Below are 17,300 nucleotides of genomic sequence, written 5' to 3'. Positions count from 1 at the left end.
ATAATGAACACTCTTCTGGTGGAATTTGAATTGTGCTGATACAGTTTAGACGGGTGGGCAGTGATGGGTCATTTAGACCTGTCTGCGCTTTGTATGGTACCATTCAGTCTAGCAAAATCTGCCGACTACATCAGATAACAAAGCGTGAACGCTGACTGAGCCCTGGAACAATCTGTTACCACAGTGTTGTTACCAGAACATGTAATTTGCCAGTGAGAAAGTAGCAGGTGGACAGAGGCAGCGAGGTCCGGGCTTATTGAGGACAGTCTCCTATTTCCGGAGGCCATGTCGGTGCTCATAATCAAGCTAAACAGCATGGTGGAGTTTATCCACAGCGTGAAGGGGGATTCAGGGGCATTTCAAGTGAAAGAGATGAAAGAGAAAGACCTTTTCACTATACTGTGTCTGAATAAGAATAGAGACATCAAATATGAGAGTCTACAGCCATGCCAGTCAGGCTAACAGCACGCTAAACATGCTCAAAACAACAATAGGCCTACTGACCTGCTGATGTTTAGCTGGTAGATATTCATGCTATGTTTGTGTAAGTTGAGCATGTAGCTTTGCATGCTAAAAAATGTTTTTCAGTTATTCAGAAGCATTGCAAGGAAAAGTAATTAAAGAAGACATTTTAGTGACGCAGTGTCAAGTGAACTAAAAGAATGTATAGATGTCTAAGAAATGCTGAAACTGAGTCTACAGCAATGCTGACGACACTGTGAGGCTAATAGTGTGCTAGCTATGGAGGTCACAGGGGAAAACAATTAATAATAATACTTTCAAGTGTAAGTAAAAAAGCACAAGGATAACTGACTCACTAGTGTTGGTAGGCTACAAGTATCAAATTGTTAAAGTTGCTTACCAAGATCTGCGTGAATGAATGATATGCCGTACTAATTACTACAGAGAGGGTTAGCGTCCTGTTACCATGGCTGGTTCAGGCAAAGTGACAGACTACTCCGGAAGTTGAGTCAGTAGCCTAATTTGCGCAAGGTCGGCTATCACTGAGGTTAGGAATAAGGTAGATAAAATGTTTCCAGCTTGGAAAGTAACTAGGATTAGGAGCAATTTCAAGTAAAAAAGGTAAAAGAAAGACACTACTCTAAGAGTGCACAGAATTTAAACTACGCTAAATAGTCTACAGCCTGGTAACACAGGAGTGTCTGGAACTTTTCTGACGAGACTAGTTGGCATAAGTGCCATGACATGCCATGTTCTATGGGGTTCTATGTATTGTATTTGAAAGAATTTACATTCACTTTGTTGTTGCCCATATGTGTGTGGAAAATGTCCCCAGACTTTCACTGATGTTTTTGGGATATATCTGGACCAAAGTGGTGGACCAATAAACCAACGACAACAGACTGGCACTGTCATTCCAAGAGCCACTAGCATGGCTAGTAAAGAGCTAATTGTTCTAGTGGTTGTTTGGCAACATCCACCAACAACATCAAATAACATAGCGTGAAGACCGACTGTGTGTTGGAACAATCTGTTACCAGAACATGTCATTTGCCAGCGATATACTATTGGTGAGAAAATCCCCAGGCAGGTGGACCAAGGCAGCAAGGTCTAGAGTTATTGAGTGCCACCTCCACATTCACAAAGCGCCACAATAGGCCTCTCCTTCCCCTCCCCTCCTCCTCCTTCGCTTAGCCCCTTCCACTCCACCCCACCTGTGTCTGTGAAAGGTCAGCGCAGAGGAGGGTCCTCACCCCCTCCCTGAACCCACAGCTCCCACTCCACAATCAGCCCCAACACTGGAGCCCAGTGCCAGGAAACTCAATCAAAGAGGGGCTTCAGAGGGCTCCAGACCTCTCAAAACCTTCCATTGTCTCCAGAAGGCTTCCCCACACCGCGGCCGGTCTATATGTAACACTGTAAGAGGAGTTGCTCATCACTGCCCGTCCCCGGTTCCACTTTGTCTCTATTGTGCAGCTGACAGAAGAATCCAGTTGCCCAGGCGGGCCAATAAAAGAGAGTGCAGTCATATAAAAAAAAAAAAGAGAAAGAAACAAAGAAAATGAGAAAGAGGATTCTTTCGCAGGAGTGGGTGATAGCAAGACACATACGTTGCGTTGTGTGAGCACAGGATGATCGCGTTGACATTCACCCCGGCAGTTTGATGTAAAAGACACAAGCAATACATAAATCTGTCACCTGTTGTGTCACCGCAAGACAGTTCTTTAATGGCATCTGTTTAAGATTGGCCATTCATCCCACAAGTTAGAGGGTATTGACTGATAGACACACCACACCACAATGTGTGTGAATGTCAGAGCAATCCATTATCACATAAAGGGAGCACTATGTAGTTCCCCCCTCTCTCTCACTCTCTCTCTCTCTCAGCCCCTCCTCAGCTCCATTCAGATACGGCAGGTGAATACAAATCATTTCCCCTCCGCTGCTCTCTAAAAGGACTCACCATCCAATTTCAAACATGGAGGACACAAACAATGGTCCTTTCAAAGTGTGAGAAAATCAAATCATGGTCTTCTTTTTTTTTTTTTTAATGAAAGACACAATCAGGAGTTAACCCTTCCGAAATGTGAAACAAGTTCTGAAAAAATTTTTTTTTCCTACTCATTTAAGAATCACCAAAGGATCGATGACATATAATGTGAGATCCTTGGTGCAATAGGTCGAGCGGAGAAACCTCTAAAGGCGACATCTTACCAATCAGAAGCATGCAGACTGCATTAAAAAAAGGTATTTAACTTGTTTAGTGTTGTTTAGTTGTTTTCATTGACAAAAAGTTTAGTTCAACTTCTGACGTGTAAAACATTTTAATCAGAGAAACTGGGAAACAGATCTGTCACTTTGATAAACTGGATAAAGAATTCACAATGACTAAATGGTGACTCTATGCATCTTTAGGTTAAGATTTCTATTTTATGTCGTGAATGCTGTGCTAATGATCTAATCAGGTTTAGGCACAAAAAAATCAGAATCGGAAAAGATCACATTTTGGGTTGAAATGACCTGTTCTCCATTCACTCTATACATGAAGCTGCTGTTAACCTGCCATAAATTAGTTTTTATTCCTGGAGAAATATTGCAATATTTTCTGGCATCATTTTTTTTTTCTGATGTTGCTTTTAATTCAACTTCATAGTCACTTTTGTCATGAAGAAAATGTTTTGTTTGTTTATTTTTCATCATAGTTTCCATTGAAGAAATTAACACAGAAACAGATAAAAGCAGCTCTGGAAATATGATTGTTTTGCTTCATAAATGATTTAAAAACAATTCATGTCTTACAAAAATCGCTAGTAATTGATAGTCTTTTGGTGCACTAATTGACAAATCAACTTAATTTGACACTAATTTTAACACACATACCCACTTTACTGGGTTTAATATTTCAGATAGCTACAGTCACTGTATTCACAGTTTCTTCAGTCTGTTAGGAGGTGAAAACTGATTCATATAGAATATAATCCATATCAGATAGGATTCACCAACATGCACCACAACACAAGCAGAAACGCTGCTTAATGTGAAAATAATGTGTGTGCCAGCTGCACTGATCCAAACACTCTTTCAGCCGGGTCTGAAGGAGCTCTCTCTGATTGCACTGGTTTTAGCTATGGCCACTCTATTTCACGAGTCAGGTTTTCATATGCAAAACCAAACAAACAACTCAGAGGAAGTGAACAATTCATCAAAGACGAGCCCCGAGTCAACTTTGTCTGACTGTATTTGAGCTGAGGAGCGACGCTGCGAGTTTTCATTTAAAATCTGCCCAATTTAAAGTCTTTTGCTGGAATTTGATCTAATTAAGTTCTGAGGCTGTGATATTTTACCAAAAACGAAATAACCGGGAGAGAGATAACATCTCCCTCAAGCGAATGGAAGATTTTTATGTTAGCGGGTAATTGGGGGACCCCATTTTATGTGAAAAACTTTTTTTTTGTGAAATTAAAGAAAGAATTACAGATTAAAGACTACAACGAAAAGCCCCTGGAGGTGACTGACTGATGATGGCTGTGGGCTGAGTGTGAACATGTTTCTATCTGTCTCGCGGGTCTCGATGACTGAAATGTCGGCTAATAGGTGTTAATGATACAAATGAGGAACTTGGCTTTCTCTCAAAGGAAGTCCCTTTATGTGCTGTAAAATTCTCTCTACACCAGATGTAGCATGAAAACTCACCAGAGACTCAAAACAAAAAAAAAAACTTTCCTGGTGTTATACTGTAGCTTAGAGATTTTCCCCTATTTCATCCATCATTTTGAGAGTTTGAGTGTGTTTCGAGTGGCCCTGGTGTTATACCCAGAGGGCGTCGCAGCTCAGATAAACAGTGCTCCATCCTCACGGATCGTCTGGCCCCATCAGAAATAATGGCCCCGACAAGAACTGCTCCATCAGCCCTCATTTGTCAAATGGTGATTCCGGAGGAAACATTGCTCCCATTTAACACTAACAGTCCGCCTGGCTTCCGCTAACAGCCTCTGTCCTGTGTCTGTGTTTGACGGCAACAGACTGGTCGCTAATGCAGGAGAAGAGTCTGCTGAGTGTTGGAAAAATGGGTGGGCGAGCCTTCTCTGACTGTGTCTATTGCTCAGCTAAAGGTCGAGTACCACGGCTGGACAAGGTGTGTGTGACCCGTCTCCGGGGGAAGGACACCTGGGGTGGTTCAGCGTGTTTGTGCCCCCGGGGTCAAACATGACGGATGAATGAATTACTGCCATACCAGATAGTGGTACAGTATCTCTGCTGGAACAACCACCTTAAAAGCATGAATAAATGCATTTTATGGTCACTCACAAAGCAAGAGCACATAAACCGAAACTGAAAATGTATGTTTCAAACGCAGATACAAACTTGTCTTCTGTGACGATTCGTAAGAATAATATGGAGGTCGAAAAGACACAAAAATCAAAAAGCTGATTTTATACTAGGGCTGCAAGTAACAACTAGAATGGGACTCAGTAGAGTGCATACCTCCGCCAAAGCCCAACATTTCCCTTCTGTGCTTACCAAAAGATACCAGCTGACCAAACTAGGGGGAATTTTTCAGTCTTTCCTCAAGATTCCTACATTATTCCCAGAGACATTAACAGGGAAACAAATGTATCAAAGGCATGTATGTGTTGTGTTGCAGATATCTAATAAAGTTAGCAGCTAATCAGTTCTCTTTGAAAATAACACTCAACTTCAGGCTGTGACCACTAGCTGCGTGGCTAACTGAGCTAACTAGCTAACGGCAGCGACAGTGAGCAGCTGTCAGCAGCTACTCTGGTGATATGCTGCCTCCTATTTGTTTGGCGTATGAATTGAAGAGGTGGTCAATTCTTCCAATAAAAATACCTGATCCTTTTCTGATTATTTTCACAATTAATTGCTTATCTTACCAAGCAATAGAAATCCACATAAGCCAGTATACAGCATTCTATTCCAGTGTGCACTCACATTTCATATCTATCCCATTCCTTTACTCTCTCTCTCACAGAGAGATCTCTCATTAGAATTGGTTGAGATGCAGGTGAGCGAGGGGTTACATCTAAATTCAGCCATTTGTATTCTATCCCAACACCCGGGGAGCCGCCTGTTTATATTGATGAGCAGATAGACTTGGCCTTGGACCAGGACCTACGCCTAACAGCCACATAAATCATTTGGTTTGTTAGAGGCTCTTCCAAACAGATAGATCCAACCAGCTTATAACGGCGTGGGGGCAATCTTCTCTGTCCTGAAGCTGTGTCGATACCTGGAATCAGACTAAACAGACCGCTGGCGTTCCTCCACAGTGTGAGGAGGGATTCAGGGGTGAGCTGAGTACAAGAGATGAAACAAAAGGGCCTTTAATCATACAAGATAAAAAAACTTGGTATGACAATTAATATGTGCAGAAAAATGAACATTGAGGTTGTTAACTGGAGGATTTGGAACCATATGTAGGGCTCAATTTCCTCTGCTGTCTTTCTGTCTAAAAAATGAACAAAAACACAAAAGGAGATGAGTGCTTTTTTTTTTTTATTAAAAAAAAAAAAAATCCTTTCAGACCAGTCAAGGGTTCTGTCTGAACATGTGTTTCCTTTAGCTTGGGTGAGAATTCCTTGAGAAAAACCTCAAGTGAGCAAAAATATCTTGGAAACAAGAAGTGGATAACTCCATTGATGGAAAAGTTCAATATTTTGGGGAAATACTCTATTGACTTTCTTGCTGGTGGTAAGAGAAGAAGGCTGATATCACTGTCAAAGCCAGGAGAAGATAAGCAACGCAATACATATACTTTGACATGACGTCACAATTGCTGTCTTCACTTTTTGTCGATAATTAAAGTTGTTTTTTTTTTATTTTTGAAACAAAAATGTCTAAATATTGCTTTCATTAATTAGCTTTGGAGATGCTAGCACCCTACAAGAGGAGATTTTTCATTTTATACTTTACTTTTCTTACCACGCTACCTGCTTCTCACTGTTTCCAGTTATCTTGTTTATTCAATCAATACAAAATAACTACTACTACGTTAAGCAGGAAGTTATGTGCTGGTACTGCTAGGCTAGGCTAGCTGCTTCCCACTTCCCAGTCTTTAAGCTGAGTTAAGCTAAACTATGCCAACAAGAGGTTCGCATCTACCTATTTAGCAAGCAGACATGACAACACTGGTGGCATCAATGGTGATATCAACTCAACTACTGTCAGTAAGCTGCAAATTAGCTTGTTTCCACAAATATCATATAAGAACTTGTCAGAGAAGTACAGTACATTGAAATAAACTGACTGACCACAACTGTTGGATGAAATTGCCGTGCTTCATGCTGGATTTAATAACTTGTCCCAATGACCAAAAGACAAATGAATATAGTGGTTAAATAAACATGCATTCAACAGTGAACAAAATAAATAAAATATTCCAGGCTGGACCAGATAATTGCCCAGAGAGGATGAGCAGCGAAGGTAGAACGAGGCCTAGAGGAAGGTTGTGCAGGTGAAAGAAGGTGAAAGGAGCTGGGAAAAGGAAAATAAAAGGAGATGCGGAGCCGGATATAGAACAGTGTCTCCTCAGACTCCCCAGGCCTGTCTGTTGAGCAGTTTGTGAGTCATTTGTGCATGAAAACGACTTTCTCCACAGCCCTGGAAGATGGAGGAGAGAATAAGGCCCTCGGGAGGGGCCTCGCCAACCTCTTTCACTTCAACCCAGCCTCTTTCTCTCCCTCACTGTCTTTGTATCCGTGTATTCATCTACTTGTTTATTCATGCCGCTCTTTCTGACACTTTAGCTGCGTCTCTCAGCACCTCCCTGTCTCTGCTCCTCATACAGACACACATAATACACTCAATCACATCTACAGCTTCTCACACACAGTCGCTCTGAAACACAACTTGCACAGATGGGCGTGTTGACACAGAGAACCGTCAGAGAATTGTCAGGCTCGTATCAAAGACACACCTTAGAAATATATCCCGACGCATTCATCTGAAACGACGAGCACTGGGAGCAGCCCAGGGGCCCTCAGTGCGCGTATGGTTCCCTCTACTCATCTGCAGCTCGTCTGATCTGAGATCTGCTGCTGCCGCCGCGTAATATCACCGCTTTCCAACCACAAGCGAGAAAGCTGCTGCTCGATGATGACACTGTTCGAAGAGGGAACAGTCACGGGGTCATGAATGATCCGGTGCTTCTCCTTCTTCAGTGTTATTGTGTTGTATTACATTTTGCAGTTTCTATTGTTTTATTCGTATCTTCTTGTACGTATCTATTGTTGAGTTCATGTTTGTTTTGTACCTATTTATGTGAAAGGCCGATTTTATAAATGAAATAATTGGACAAATTAAAGAGATAGCTCTAATTTCATATATTTGAACAGCTGATTGGGAATCTGCACAAATTGGTTACAGACCGCCTCTGTCGAAATGTTGGCGTGATCCTGAATCTCAGAAATTGCTGTGGTGAGCAGAGGCTTGCTCATTTTTATTGACACAAATAATGGCAAAACCTCATTTAAAAATAGGGTGCCAGGAGAGCTGCTCGGGTGTGGAAAATGGTGTCCCTCTGGTGCTGTTCAGTTTAGGGATCTGGTTCATTCAGAATTGTTGAAAAACCGGAGGCACTCATGAGGGTAATGAGTTAAAAAGCCTTTAATTCATCATGGCCACTGAATCATAACAACAGTAAAAACATGCCAATGGCAGAAACTACAAGAATATAAACCAGGTGAGTACTTTTGTTGTGTTTTGGAGGACGCTGTCTTACTTCATTAGAGATTTGACAGGAAAGGAGGGGCAGAGAGAAGGGGAATAGTGTGCAAGTGGTTCACGGTCAACCTCATGGTTTTCTTCTAGGCCATGTACTGGTTGCAAATCCTTTGCAGAAACTGACTGGCTGGACTCTGCGTTACACAGACATCAGTAGAAGCCTGGCATCTTCCCTGGTGTTGCTCTGCCAGGCCTGTACTGCAGCCATCTGCACTCGTCGCTTGTTGCAGGGGGCTTTTTGCCTTCAGCCTGGTCTTCGGCAAGTGCAACACATGATGAGTTGGCCCTTGGGTGACCGATTTGGACGATCGATAAATAGTTTGGCCGTAAAACTCTTCGGTTTTCTTTTCTGGATGTTGCAGCGCTTTGCTAAAACTGGGCCCTAAAACAAGCCAGGGCTTCTTCAGTGTGCAATATGCACCCAATTGAGCGAACGCAATCGACTGAGAGTCAGCGCTTTAACCTCAGAGACAAATTTCCATTTCAAATCCAATGTGCTGGAGCTGAGTCAAATGGAAAAAGGCATCAATCCACAAATACCCTCTGACCATCCTGCATACGAAGAGACTGGATTATGTAATTCTGTCTCAAAGATTTACAGCCAAAATCCTCCATCTAGTAAAATTAACAATATCCTGGCTGTGAAGAAGCGGCGGTGCTCTGATTGGCTAAACTGGGATCTTATCCCCACCCTTCCCCACTTGAATTCAAACACACAAAACACAAACAATAATACCACACACCCCCTGACGTCCACGTGAGAGAGAGCGGTGAACGACAGCACTGTGGGCCTGAACAGAAACCTCTGCGGCCTTCTATTGAAGCGCCTGGGACCTGAATGCTGCTGCTCACAATGGATGCTTCACGCCTCACTGTGTTTCAAACCGCAAATTCAGTCTGCAGCTCCTAAGTGTGGCCCTCTATGGGTCGGCCATTGAAAAAACTGTGGACTCAGCCCCTCTGGCCGGCAGCACACCTTCACAACAGCAAATGACAAGAGAGCAAGGATGAATGAGACTCAGAGGCCGACAGCGAAAGATTGAAACAAGCGCATCAACACAGTGAGAGAAAGAGAGAGAGAGAGAGAAAGAGAGAACACCCATAGCCAAAAATAAAACAAGCGTAGCACCAACTGCAGAGGCGGATGAGCTCCGAGCCGTCAGAGTCCCTTAACTCTCCACTCGGCTGTGAGTGCAGCCTCCCCGCCCGGCCCCGGCTCGGCTCAGCGCGCCGCGAGGCCGAGTTGGGCTCCTTCCCTTCACACTCAGCTGGGCGGTGGAGACACATCGCACCGTGTCACCTCCACTCGCGGAGCATTAGATCAACTCCCTGCCGAATCACTGATACACTTTCAGCACCGCCGCACGAGCCACAAGTTACCGAGGGTCATTTACAAAAAAAAAAAAAAAAACCCTGTGAGTCGACTCTCTGGGCTCTAATGCACACGGAGATCTCGCGCTTAAGGGAGCTACTTTAGCTCTTAATTGTGCAGCCGCCATTAGGGCACTTCTCTACCTCCGCGAGCTCCATTACTACACATTACGTGTCAATAAGTGAGGCACAATTTAGGCTTGAAGTGCTATTTCCTGGTTTCTAAGTATTGACGCCCACTGTCACAGCAGTGGGCGAGAATGAGAGGGCGTGTTACCTGGGCAACCATATGCACCGAACAGACAGTCGGACACTAGACACACAGCGCCGTTGTTTGTATTCGCTGCCAAAAGCTCGCTGCCAAAATGGATGCCGACACAAAAACACACTTTGCCGGTGGACGAATGCCAGTCAAGCAAGCAGTGACCTTTGTCTTACAGCTCGAATGAAAGAGCAGGCATCACAACTGAGGCCAAGAGAGGAAAGAGACGTGGCGGTGGAAAGGTCGGGTAGTCATTTAGGGACTCTGGAGCCCCCAACAGAGATGATAGCATTAATATGTTCACACTCTGGCAGTATCACAGATGAAGATATTTGGACAGGGGACAATTTCCAGGCAAACAGACTCACATTTGTGTTTGAACAAGAACTTTGACTGGGAAAGGCCAGAACTTCACGCCGATTTGGGAAATGTTAGTGGGGACGATTATGATCATGGAAAAAAAAAAACAGTAAAATTGATTCAAAGTCTGACTTACCAGAGGAACACAAATCCCTTCTCTCCTCCTCCTCCCAGGCTAGAAGTCTGCTTCTTCTTCTTCTGTGGTTTTCTTCAGACTGGTTTAACAAAAATGGAAGAAAACAACAAATTTTAGTACTCATAATTGCGCTGCGATTTCTCTGCTTTCAGACATCCAGTAAATCAATTTGACCTCACAATAGTCGAAGAACTCATCATAATCATGCAAAATCCTTTCCATTATGATGTCTCCTGCTCATCGACCGTCACATCACAGATTACACACCGGGATGTTCCTCATAATATCTCTCCCTGTCATCAAACACTTGTGAAAGGACTGTTTTTATTATTAATGCATAATCGTCATAATCGTCAAGTGTGTTGACTCTTTGGAAGTGCTCTCCCAACTGTGGTGGTGAAAAGAAAGCAAACATCCAAGCTGTGTAAACCAAAGTGTGAACAAGGATTTTCAGAGGCAGGAGTGTGTAATCCGAAGTGATAGACGGAGAAGCCTGTGGCTGAGAGCAGGAGAGACACGTCTCCTCCCCTCGCCTCTCCTCTCGTCTTGTCTCAGCTCCCCGATCTCTTCTTCTCTACTCTTCGTCTTTCCCTTCCTCCCCTCTTTCCCCTATTATCCATTGTCCTCCTCACTCCAGTCCTCTGTTCTTATCCTCTTCCCTCTCACCCTGTCTCCTTTTCTGTCCTCTCCTCTGTTCAAATCCATCTTTATTTTCCTTTTCTATCCACATGTCTCCGGCTTTCTTACAGGCAAAATCGATCCACGTCTCCTCTTCTGCTCAGAGAGTTTTGAATCTTTAAGGCCACGAGACCAGGTGGAATTGTGGGATAGTTCCAAGACTGATATACAGATATTTGTCTGAACAATTTCATAAAAAAACAAAAGTCACACCGTCTCTCTTCTCTTTTCTGTCCTCCTTTGCTTTCCCTCCTCTGTCCCTCCCTTCCTTATTTCTGATCTCTGAGTACTACACAGCATGTTCATGAGAATGAATGAACCATGAGTTTCAACTTCTCCAGCTTGCTAATTATTCACATCAAGAGGTCTGAGAAAGTTGTTGATGCCTTGTCGTTCATGGAGGAGGGTTCAGCTCTCCTCAAGCGAGCACGGCACCAGCCGCGGGCACGCTAATGTCAGCCGATTATGAAACTTTGTGACCTGAACATGGAGTCACAGACGTCCTGTTCTGATCCTTCCTAACCTCATCTTTGAGCTTGTCTTCTCCAATCACGTCCTCCCCTCACATCACCTTTTCTCCTCGCGCGGCTTCGCCCTCGTACTGTTATGTCACTGTCTTATTTTCCATCCAAATCTCAGAGTTTTTTTATCCTCAAGGTCAGACAACGCCTTTCAAGACAGTCATGGGAGATGATATCAACATGCGGTCTTGATGTATTTGAAGTGGGAAACATTTTTTTGATAAATCTCTCTAAATCTCAGTCGTATATTAAAATTGAAATACAGAAATATGTTCCACGTGATGTAATTTGACATCTCCGTGCTGTGAAGATTTGGGGTCTTAACATGGTTAGAAATGGCTCAGATGTCCTGTCCTAACCTATCCTCGTCCTCTCTTCCTCCTAAAATAATCTCCTCGCATAATCTCCTCTCTACCTTCCCACCCTCTCCTTCCCTCTTTTATTTCATGCCCAATCCTCTCCTCTCCTCAGACATTGTCACGGCGAACACAGACACACCTACTGGAATCGATGGGCAGAATGATTGAAGAAGCCAATCCAATTTTCTTCTGGCTAAGGCTTATCGACTTCAGTCTGCTGCTCCAAATAAGAATGGGGGAGCCCCATTGAGAGACGCCGCCGTTTCCACTCAGTTAAATGCGAACACTGCTTTCTGCACCGCCACACGCAGAAACAACTATGAACTATGTGTATACATTTATTCTGCTTCACGCAAATAACACATGAGTTTTTTTCTGTTGTTTTCTCCAAAGATCAGCATTTTGTCTCACGGCACACAATTCCTTTCTGCAGCTCCCGGAACTGAAAGCTTGTCTAAAAACATTTGAGGTGCTTCTTCACGCTCCTCCACAAAAATGTATATTATTAACTTCAATCCTTTGTGCTCTTCAGGGATTTCGAAAGCCTCTAATAACTTATCACGTGTTACAGAATATTAAACACAGGTAAATCTGGTGGTCTGACAGCCCTGAATTTGAAAGCATCCTGACCCAGTTTTTAAAAAAACTACTGACATACATGCTATTCACTCACAGCCTCACTATTATTGCTGACACCAGTGCTGACACCAGACAATATCACGGAACTACAGTTCAGCTATCCTCTCGTTCAGCTGCTACAGTCCAACCTCACCGGACCAAGCTCATAATTTCTGCCTCACAGTGCATTTGCTCGGTAGCAGCGAAACAGCTGATTACAGCTGAGATCTATGAATAAAACACAACAACAAAATGACCTTTCCACATCCTGTTTGAATGAGCTGATGGCTGATCCCATCAAACGCGGCCTCCCCACCATGACATCGAGCCAGCCATCCCGCCACCCCACCTCTGCCCTCAGACACCACAGAGTCGAGCTGAGCTCAGTCCAGCTCGGCTGCCATGGTGATGAGAAGGAGAGCCCGGGACTGAAAATAACTAATGGATCAGAATGCCGACAGAGGGCAGCGTGCAGGACTACAAAACATCTCACAGCGAGAGGCGTACGGTGTCCTCAATACCTCAGGGATCGCTCTCGTGCCGTGAGTGCTGACAGACAAGACAGACGGCTGAATCTTTCATGAAGACAGATCGCACAACAATATTATACAGAGAGGAGAAATGAGTAGAGGTAACAGCAAATACATAAAAGAAATGTGTGTCATAATCACCCTGAAACTGCTCTGATGAATCAAATGATCAAGTGCTGATTGTGAGGATGAACCCACAGAGAACTATCACTCGACTACAGCTCCTCTCAGCTCTGCTCTACTGAGGTTTGAGTACTTGAACTCAGCGTTCAGATTTTACAGCCCGAAACTTTACTATTTTGGTTCACTCTCACTGCTCACAAAAGAGCTTTCTCCAGCAGCAGGCCAATAAATCTACTCTACACTATCTGCTCACCAACAAATGGCAAACAGACAAGGTTAGCTGTTAGCCACAAAGAGATGTTAACCTCAGGAGGAACTAAATACCAGGGAAGAGACTCACATTGGAATTATTAATTTGCTGTTTGCTAACATGTTAGTCATGTTAATGGGGCAATATGTAATGGTTTTCATTGAAAGTGTTAAAAAATTATCACCAGCATGTTAAGCAATAGCAGTTTTGACATTATGATGTCTCTTTGTTTTGTTGCAGAGATATATAATGACAGTAGCATGCTAACCAGCTAACATTGGGCTGTCCCAGTCCAAAGCTCCTGTGCTAGCGGTGTGAACAAATAAACACGCCCTTGGTCCCTGAGCACGCAGTCCAGTCTGCTAGCTGCACAGCTAACTGAGCTAACCAGCTAACTACAGCTACAGTTAGCAGCAGTAAGCAGTTATTTCGGTGATATGCTGCCCCCATTCAGTTTGAGTCTGAATTTGACAGGTGGCATATTCTTACATACTGCACCTTTAACTTTACAACATGATAACGTATCAGAGTTGTGGATATAGCTGTTGCATTGCCTCCAAGTGGCAAAAAAAATAATGCGAGTTACTGCAAAAGGAAGACTTCATAAATGATAAATCTTAGAGCAACATCTGTATCAGTATAAATACTGATACATTAAATATTTAGTATTTAGTAATGTGGATATGCTAACTTTCATACATAGATAATTTATCACTTCAGTGTAGCTTAACTTTCATCGTGCTTTAAAGACACACCACCAAAGCACATCTAATTGAGTCTTAACATTTTTTTAACATAAATTTGGATAAAAGAAAAAAAAACTCCCCCCATAGTGTGTTTCTATTTGTCACACAGATGTCCACAATCTGAACAAGCTCAGTGCAAATAATGCCAGGTAGCGAGGTGTCACATGTTCCTCTAATGAGAGTCTGTTGATTTTCTCCTCCAGGCTGTGCTGTTTTGATGTGTGAGTGTTCATGTGTGAGTGTGTGTGTGTGTGTGTGTGTGCCTGGGTGTGTGCATGACAGAGGAAGAGGGCTCTGCACCAGCGTAGCGGCCTGTAGGTTTAATTTTAGACTCCCGCCTAATGAGAGGCAGAGCATGGCTGTAGACGATACCGCTCTCCCGATGAAGCATCATTATCGCCAAAGAGGGGAAAAATAATTAGAGCCGGAACACACGCTTCCCCCATGATGAATTTACATTAGGGGACACGACTCACGGGAAGCAAGACAAGCTCTCGTGCCACTACACTGAAGACAAGCTGAGATTCATCAGAATGAACAGCATAATAAAGATGATGTGTTGATATGCAAGTGCTAGAAAAGAGCAAACTATCCTTGAAAATGTTAATAGCATTGCTGACTGTCAGAGGAAATGACCTCTAATGGATGTCTCACTGCAGAAAATGTATGCTCATGAAATTCTTGCACACTGAAAGAAATATCCTCCCTGACAGAAAAAAACTACTGGATTTCCTGGGAATTGTCTGAAGCTGAAACTGGTGAATGTGTTGCTCATTATTTAATTCTGATTAATTGGTTCAAAAAATTCAAAGGATGTCTATTATAATTTCCTTGGGCCCAAGCAAACATCTTTATATGTCACTTTTTGTGCAGCCAACAGTCAAAGGTTTCAAACTGACTACCACGTAAGACAAAGTCAGGCAGAAAATCATCACAACTGAGAAGGTAAAATGGATAACTGACTCAAACAACAAATCAGTCACTACATTTCTGTCATAAGCACATCAAATAATCATCTTATCAATTCAGCTATAATCATTTTATCATTTAGTTAATAATCAGAAAAATGATGAAAAGAAATAAAACATGTGTACCACAAGTTCTGAAAGCTTGTGAAAATGCAGTCAAATGTCTTGTTTTGTACGACCAACACTCCAAAACCCAAGAATATCTATTTTATAATGCTATACAAGAAACAGGAGCATTTATTCCTCATGTTTAAGCAACTCACACAATTAAATATGTAGAATATCTTCCATGATACATATAAACAAATAAAAAAATCATCCAATCCATTGCCCAGCAGCAGAATCATCCAAGAGGCTGGGCTTGAAAAATCACCTGCAGATTTTAGATTCAGATGCTGCACTTCGTACAAAGCAGGTGACGACAGGGCATGAAAACAACCATTAAGAACAGAGAGAACGCATCACCTTTTATCTCCGCGTGTGTCAATAAGTCCCTTCAGTGTGCGCCTCCGCTGTGTGAGAGCATAATTCAGATGTCATAATCCCAGTGGCTGTGTATTCCTCGACGTGTCTGCTGTGACTGACTGACAGTAAAGAGAGACGAGCTGATTCCCTAACAAAATCCCCCCCACCCCCCTCCAACACACCCACAACACCCTCCTCCCCACCTCCCACATCCCTCCCCTTACCCCCCCCCCCCTTTCCCCGCTCACAGTGGGATTAAAACAACCTTTTGTCTCTCTACAATGGGGGTTAAACATTTCCTGGTATCACATGAACCGCTACCAGAACCCACAAAGTTACCGTGTGGGTTTTTGGAAAAAAACAAAGACAAAACAGGTTTATACAAGAGCGTTAAAAATTCAACAGGTTATTTGTTTTGTATCAGAAGCGACTTGTCGGTAGGATGAGGGGATGGCACACAATAGCGTTCCTGCCCTATGAAGCTGGCAGAGCGTAAAAGCTAAATTGACACTTTAATTGCACGTTAAATTAAATGGCGCCCGGTCTCAAGTAAAATAACTGTCGGCTGCACTGATTGTGCTCCAGCCAATGCAGCTTTCTAGATGTTCAATAGAAGGCGGAGGTGGAGAAAAACCAGCGAAGCTCAGGGAATAAAAGGAAAAAGCCTGAAGGCACATCCGAAGGACTTCCTTTCCCATACAGTGAGAGGCCAGAGAAAGTGCTCACCTACACTCAACAGATGTCCCCGTGCAATCTAATCTAGTTGACTCAGAGAGGGGAGGCTTATTTATTGCCGACTCCTCACCGGTATTATGGCAGCCCATTTTAAAAGAGTAGATGTGAAAAAGGTCCTTTGACGTCCGTTAGCTATGGTTGCAGGGGACAACAATGGTAGGAGCTCTCCCTTTGAGAGAGTCACTATTCTCTGGGCCGAGCCCTAAATAATGCTCCTCTCACCACAAAAGCACAGAAAATGTAACATAATCAGACTCAAAGCACATTGTCCGTCACACTGAACAATGATTTAGACTCCAGGATGGAGTAAAAACATTTTTTTTTTTTTTCCACTTTTCTGCCTCTCATTTGCAGTGGTGGAATGCGACTGATCACGTTTATTCATGTATTGTCGGTACTTGAGTGCACGTTGATGCACAGTAGTGTTACTGGCTGTGACATTTTGCACACATTTCTAAGAACAGGCCTGCAGTTTCACTTACTGAGTATTTCTCCTGAGTTGTATCGGTACTTTTTACTTACCCTCTTTCATTCGTAATTATTGTGAGGCAGATTTTACAAACAGCGTGTGTCCAGTTCATTCTTTCTAGCAAGTTTCTGACATCTAGTAGCCTGCACAAAGCTGTTTTTCTACCTGGTCCCAGAGGATGCACATGCATACATGTGTTACAAGGGACAATGCACATTTCTACCAAAAGTTTCCAGTAATTCCACTGGTCTACCTGCGACAAGGCAACACAAAAGGCAGAGAAGAAAAAGACTGCAGCTAAGTAAACATGGAGGAATACAATGCTGGACTCAAAATACTTTAACAAATGGCTCTGCACATGTTTTATGAGGGAGGAGATGAATTAATTTGTTCGAGCTTAAAGATAGATGCGATTTGTTCGGGCGCCTCACACTGAATGTAAGCACAGATTTAATCTGTGTACAAGGAAACTCCACGGGGATGAAAAAAGATCTGAGGATTTCT

The 17,300-nt window shown here is 43.1% G+C and overlaps 1 protein-coding gene across 17 annotated transcripts in view; it reads right to left on the bottom strand.

Annotated features, from left to right (window-relative positions):
* The window catches only part of LOC119024737 (neuronal cell adhesion molecule-like), a 51,325-nt gene extending 35,633 nt beyond the window's left edge, over positions 1–15,692 (bottom strand). For 16 of the 17 annotated variants that reach the window (XM_037107788.1, XM_037107795.1, XM_037107792.1 and 13 more), the window contains exons 1-2: positions 15,593–15,692; positions 10,335–10,413 (exon numbers count right to left, since the gene is read on the bottom strand). The gene's annotated coding sequence lies outside the window, so the exon portion shown is untranslated. Of the gene's footprint in view, positions 1–862; positions 944–10,334; positions 10,414–15,592 lie in introns of those variants that run through there. The other variant, XM_037107789.1, reaches the window with a different exon arrangement.
* Between the last annotated feature and the right edge of the window lie 1,608 nt (positions 15,693–17,300).

This window comes from Acanthopagrus latus, chromosome 8, assembly GCF_904848185.1.
Source record: "Acanthopagrus latus isolate v.2019 chromosome 8, fAcaLat1.1, whole genome shotgun sequence".
Lineage (NCBI taxonomy): Eukaryota > Metazoa > Chordata > Actinopteri > Spariformes > Sparidae > Acanthopagrus > Acanthopagrus latus.
The sequence above is the reverse complement of the archived record's forward strand: the minus strand, read 5'-3'. Positions and strand labels throughout refer to the sequence as shown.